Raw genomic sequence first — 6,881 nt, 5'->3', positions numbered from 1 at the left:
TGCTTGTGTCCTGTGCTTTTATTCAGTGGGAACGGTTTGTGAACCACAAATCTGCTGCACTCAATTATCCTTTATATTTATAAGCGTTCATGATTCAGTATACTGAATCTATAAAGATTGAGATGTTGAGTAATGTTTTCACACATTGCCAGAATAAAGCAATGATCAGAATATATTCTTGGCACAATCCTTCCCACACTCACTAACACAATGGAAAGTTTCTATATAATGGATCACATTTTTTAAAGAAGCCTTTATTTCACAAATATGATGCATTTACAGACCCATGTAAAAAGGTTGTCTCAGTCCTTGACAGTGTTTTGCAAAGTTCCTAATGAAATATATGGGCCAGCATTTTCTTGCAGTTTGTTAAACATGATCAAAAAAAGCTTTCACTTTTCTCTTAAGCGTAACACTAGATTCTCTACCTGCTCTGAATAATTATATTAGTTTTAACATGTGGACCACATCCCATACCTTTACAATACAGTCTTCTGATGTCTAGGTCCTTGCGGTTCTCTTGTGTGCCTGATTCTGTGAGTTACAACGTGTCCTGATACTATGATCACCCTATGCTGGTGGGCAAGAGTCTCTCTGAATGGGCCCTCCTCCCCAAAGTTACCACTGCCCAGACATTTCGTTTGCAGAGTCCACACAATTGTCCATTGGAAGGTACTGATCTATCTTGACAGCAGCAAAAGCCAGGGGGCTCCAGGAGGTATGGCAGTGGGGACCCAGCCCTGGTGCCATCTTGGAAGATGCCAATCAATGCCAACCCCTGGCGCTGGTCCTGCGTTTACCCTCAAGACAACTTTGCAAGGTGAACATAATGGTTGATCAAGGTTTTGAACTTTGATTTCCCTTGTCCAAACCCAACAAAATTAGTTCCAAATTTAATCCTCCAAGGCCATGCAACATGCGTAGGCTTAATCCATTCAAAGGTAAGCACTTTTAAAAGTCTTCGTTATTTCAGTGTAAGAAAGTGGAGCGTGTACTACTTGCAGCTGAACTTAAAAATTAAAAACAATTTGGACTTTCCTTTTGTTCAGTATCTGAATGATAAGGCATTAGAAATTGCACATACAGAAACTAACACTAGCAGAAGCCAATGCAACAAGCCCTGCTAGCACAACTGGACTCCTGTAGTCTTATGTTGCTGAAACACACAGGCCAGCAAAAATATATCAACTTATATTCAAATATCAAACAGAACCAGAACAAATTGAAAAGTGCATGATTGAGCACAAATGATAGGAGAGCGTATTCACCTAGATCTTGGTAGAAATGTACGGGAAGCGGCTCACAAATTTTCTTTGAACATAGGCATAAGGAGGAAACTATTTTATAGTAATGACAAGATGGTATAGTACTCCAGCCAAGGTACATAAAATTATTAAGAGCCACACTCCCTTATGTTGAAAATGTCAAGAAGTGATGGGGGGTTGTTCACATGTGGAAGTGCAAGATGGTGAATAAATATCGGAAGATAATAAATCACAAATATGTTACCTATGAAATCCTGTTATGCCCAATTATAAAAAAAGAGTGTCAAACAGTAAGATCAGAATACAAAGAATTTCCTATATAGTAGCAGAAAATAGACAAAATAAGCTTTTGCCAAATTGCTAGAAATTTACGTACAATACAAAAAGACACCGTTTGGGACCACATAAGTCTTCTGGGCTTACAATATATTCATATATATCTGGGTAGCTGAATTAATGCAAATCAGATGTTAACATTTTGGGTTTATTATAAGAAAGGTTAATGAATGTTTGAAATGAAGTGTTAAGCCTTTTAATAGATCAAGAGATTAAGATGATTGGGTTAAGAAAGTTCTCTGTTGGACTTGAGTTTTTATAGATTGAATATAGTTTTTGTTATGTACTTGATTTTATTTTTCATTTGTATATGTCTGGTGATATGGATTCAACTGTAACTTTCAGAATATGGATGATTTGGATAGATCTTCGGCAATCACTCGTAGCCAAGTAAGATTGTCTTCCATAAACACGGTTTTAACAATGAGTCCATAAGTGACTGTGGACGCCAATTCTGGATCCAAACGTCCTTCCACAGTGGGGACATTGGTTTCTGGGCGGGAGTTGATCACGGTGTGGATTTGCCAAGTGTGCCTTCCTCTTAGCACGTTTCTCCCTTGTTAAAAGACCGTTGTGTGTGGTTTTTATTTTTTAAGTAGATTTATTGCTCTGGGACATGCCCTATAGGTAAATGTACGCCTGACCATTAGGTCCAGTGTTGTGACCGACGGGTTGCGGCGCTCATCTCGCTTTATTGGCCGAGGGAGCCGGCGTACAGCTTCCAGGTCATCTGGCCAGCATGACTAAGCCGCTTCTGGCGAACCAGAGCAGTACACGGAAACACCATTTACCTTCCCGCCGGAGCGGTACCTATTTATCTACTTGCACTTTGATGTGCTTTCGAACTGCTAGGTTGGCAGGAGCAGGGACTGAGCAACGGGAGCTCACCCCGTCACGGGGATTCGAACCGCTGACCTTCTGATTAGCAAGTCCTAGGCTCTGTGATTTAAACCACAGCGCAACCCTTCAGACATTGCCCTATAATTCACTTTATTTGTGCAAACCCATGTGCTCGAATCCCTGCTACAAAATAGCGACACAAGTCTACTCTCTGGATTCTCAGAGATAACCCTGGAAGATCATTCCATCCAGCCTGACTGAGGAGATGCTTCCCAACTGGTGCCAGGTAATTCCAGTGCTTCCTAGTATCCTTCCTGGGCAGTGAGAGAAGCTTGTTTCCCCTGCATAGGCTTGCCACCACGGACCCTGCATGGACAGCAGTAGCAACAAACAAACAAACTCCAGAGAACCAGAGGCATTCTCTTCCCAGTCTCATTCCAGCATATTTTTTGCTGCCCCTGCCATCAAGAGAGGAGTTAATTTGCTTTGTCACAATCTGTTGCAAGGTGCATTAAGGAATCACCAGACTAAAATGCAGGGTCCATATGTACCTTAAAACGGAATAAGTGCATAATGAATTGGCTCAGTTTTTATATAACAGTATCTTGCTTTTATGAAGGAGAAACGGCATTTCTGGAACATGCAACCATATAAAATATTATCCTATTTAAAACAGAGTATATAAACTCACGGAAACTTTTTTTAAAAAATAGGTGTGGTCCGTGTTTACATTTTACAGATTGCATCACATGGCATAGCTCTTGCAGGCAAAAGATACGCTGGAGAGGCAATGTCAACAAACCAGTTATGCCATTGTTGCTATTTTCTAGTTTATGAGTTGGGGGCAAGAGGAGTAGGCTGTATGCAGATACCTTCCTGAGCCCTGGATCCAGCAAGTGTTAAAATAGAGGTCAGGTTAGCTCCCTGATGAGGTGATCGCCTGGGTGATGGGCCATTAAGGGAACCCAAGGAAAGGGGCTCTGTGTGAGATGGCAAATGGGAGGTGCCCCTCCACTAGCTCGTGGTTAGTTAGCAGGAAAAGCCATAGTTGAGTTGCAGTGATGGTGGATAGAAGAAAAAACTGCAGACTGGAGACAGAAGCAGAGCAACATTTGATTTCTGTTTGAATTCAAGGCTATGGGAGAAAGAAGACCCGTTTTGTGGTGTTGATGTTGTGAATACTTCCATCGTACGCTCAGGTGGTATATATGTGTAAATAAACCTTATATCATAAAGACACCTCAGTCTCTGTTGTGCCAAATGGAAATATGAACCCTTGGTAAGTGCCTGGAACCCCTGCAATTTTGGCACTGCTCAGGGATTAGGGTGGCACGTTACTCTATTATTGCCAAATCTCGACTGCAACGACCATAGAAAGATGCAGTCTTGCATTACTTTCAGGGAGTGGGCTACCTCTCTGGTAGCTGTTCACCATGACCAAATTGTATATGTGGCTGCATTTGCTTATAAAAATAGTAAATTGGGCCTTAAAAAAAGTGTGCCTACACAAAAATTTGTGTTGGGTTTTTGGAAAAAAAAAATTAAAAGCCAGTTAGAGAACAATGTAGGCATGTGTTTTTAAACTACTGTTCGTGCAGTCTGGTCAGGACTGTGTGACACAGTATACAGTGTTTTGTCATCCAAGGAATGTCTTTGATCAAGAGTTTATGCAAGAAGGGGGGAGCCATGAAACCCTAATCCGTTCCCACAGTCCAGTAAACGTGAGCTGGACAAACACTGGACAATAGCAGTAAAGCTTGCTGTTGGAACAATAGCACCAACTAAAAAAATTAAAGGGCTGCTGACTCACAGTTCCTACATTCAAGAAAGATTCCATGCAATATTGATTAGTCCCCAGATTCAGAGGGGGGCGAAAGATTTAAAACTTTCATTATACCTTCAGATTTTTTGAAGAAAGCACTCACTCATGCTCCAACGAAAAGCAACAACATATGCAATCGATCTCCATTTTGTACCAATGCTAGATGAGGAGGCTGTCTAGGCATCGCACAATCTTTTCCTCAACAAGGGCCCTAAAAATAGGCAGACCCATTTGAAAATACAATTGCTGTGTCTGCTATGAAATCATTGAGCCCCAGTATGAAACACTTCTAAATTCTATTCAGCAAGACAAAAGATAGATGCTGCTCCCAAAATGTATTCAAGCAGGATTTCTAGTTAAGAAGCATGATGGAACATTATTTGGGGAAAGGAAAATGAACATTTCGGGGGAAACCAGGTACAATTAAAAACAATAAGAAATGGTTGTTGTAACATTTCTGCTTTTAGCACAGTCTATCTAAAATTGGTATTCCCAAAATTTAAAAGGCTGAGGGCTACTTTGTACTTGATAGCTTCCTTTGAAGTGCAGAGTAGGCTTTTCCTACCTTACAAATACCAAGTAGAGAGCTGACATGTGCAACACTGTTTGTTGTACTCACCGTCACTTTATAATTTTTAGTTTATAGGAATTCTCTAAACAGGAAGTTGACATTTCTCAAGAGTTCTCCCGCTTCATTTCAGAGGCAGTTGTGTATACAAAGGATAAGTTTGTTTTCATTGGCAGGTGACATTGCCATTCATAAGAAAACTGTGTGAAGATGTTTTCATACAACCAAGCTATCGTTAGAGAACCATAATCATTTTATGAGAAGTGTGGTTTTGTAAATGATGGTCATGGCCATACAAATTCTCTCATCCAACTCTTTCAGAAACATTCCCAATGGATTTGACACACAAACATAGCACCTGTAATGTTTTCAAATTGAGAAAGTTACTGTTAATTTGCTGACAATTTCTAGCTGATTATGTCATACCATACAATTGTACAGCATAAAAGCATGTTAATTATACACAGAGGGTTACCTAGCTGATAATTTCTTCCTCTCACTTCAAGTATCTACAGGACCATACCAAGACATTTTCTTGCCTGAAGTGAAGGACAATATGGCACCTCACAAGTTTATTTAATTTTATCGGAACACGGGTGATAGAATAGCACCCTCCACCACAGGACAGCAGGTTAACTTAGTGACACACACAGCTTGGTCCTTTAACGCCTCAAGACCATTCCTTATCCTCCAATATCTGCTGCCTGAGGTGCCCCTGGGACTCTGCATTATAGGAAGAACTACAAATAGGTAGAAGATGCATTGAGGACACTGAGAAGATATTGGGATGAAAGCAATAGAAGTACTGGTAATAAGCATATTACAAGTGGAAGGCACACTTGGTATATGGCACACTAGCAATCCTTATAACAGCTTTGGGCCAATATTTTGGTGGTGTTGGGAGCTGAAACTATGAAACTACACACTACATTTAAAGCAGCACCATAGTATTTGAAGTAGTCAAGGCTCCCCCCCCCCCAAATGCTGGGATCTGCTGAAAATTGCTAGGAGACACCCCCCCAAGACCTGCATTTCCCAGAGTACAGTGGTGCCTCGGTTTACAGACTCTTCAGGTTACAGACTCCACTAACCCAGAAATAGTACCTTTACTTCAAGATGAGAACAGAAATTGCACGGTGGTGGTGCGGCGGCAGCAGGAGGCCCCATTAGCTAAAGTGGTACCTCAGGTTAAGAAGCTTCAGGTTAAGAACGGACCTCCAGATCGAATTAAGTACCACTGTATGTTAACAGTCAATCCCTCTTATTTGGGAATTGTAGCTTTTCATGAGTGGGGAATAAAAAAAGGTAAAGGACCCCTGACAATTAAGTCCAGTCGCGAACGATCTTGGGGTTGCGGCGCTCATCTTGCTTTTCTGGCTGAAGGAGCCGACGTTTGTCCACAGACAGTTTTTCCAGGTCATGTGGCCAGCATGACTAAGTCGCTTCTGGCGTAACCAGAGCAGCGCATGGAAACGCCGTTTACCTTCCCGCTGGGGCGGTACCTATTTATCTACTTGCACTTTGACGTGCTTTTGAACTGCTAGGTTGGCAGGAGCAGGGACCGAGCAACGGGAGCTCACCCTGTCACGGGGATTCGAACCGCGACCTTCCGATCGGCAAGTCCTAGGCTCAGTGGTTTAGACCACAGCGCCACCCGCGGGGTCTCCTAACAACTTTCAGCACCCTTAACAAACTGCTGTTCCCAGAATTCTTCGAGGGGCAGCCCACAACTGTTCTAAGTGGTATACTGCAGATGAAATTTTCCAACTCATAGACTTTATTTCTGGCCTTTAAACTGTTCCCTCATTTCTCATAATTTCTCATAATTTCTACAAATTGTTTATCTTGTATTCTTCTGGTCATCCTGAATATTTTTATTTGCTGCTGTTTAAAAATAATCATGAAATAAAAACCGCAGCAATCATATCACTCCCCTGCTGTTTGCTTCCTGCCTGGACTACTATGTGAAAAATTAATATTCAAGCCCAGAAACCAGATACGAAGAACGTCTCCAAGATTGGCTCTCTGCTCTTACTGGTATTCAAATGAT

This window comes from Podarcis melisellensis (genome assembly GCF_964234715.1).
Source record: "Podarcis melisellensis genome assembly, chromosome: 1".
NCBI lineage: Eukaryota > Metazoa > Chordata > Lepidosauria > Squamata > Lacertidae > Podarcis > Podarcis melisellensis.
This window is presented reverse-complemented; position numbering follows the sequence as displayed.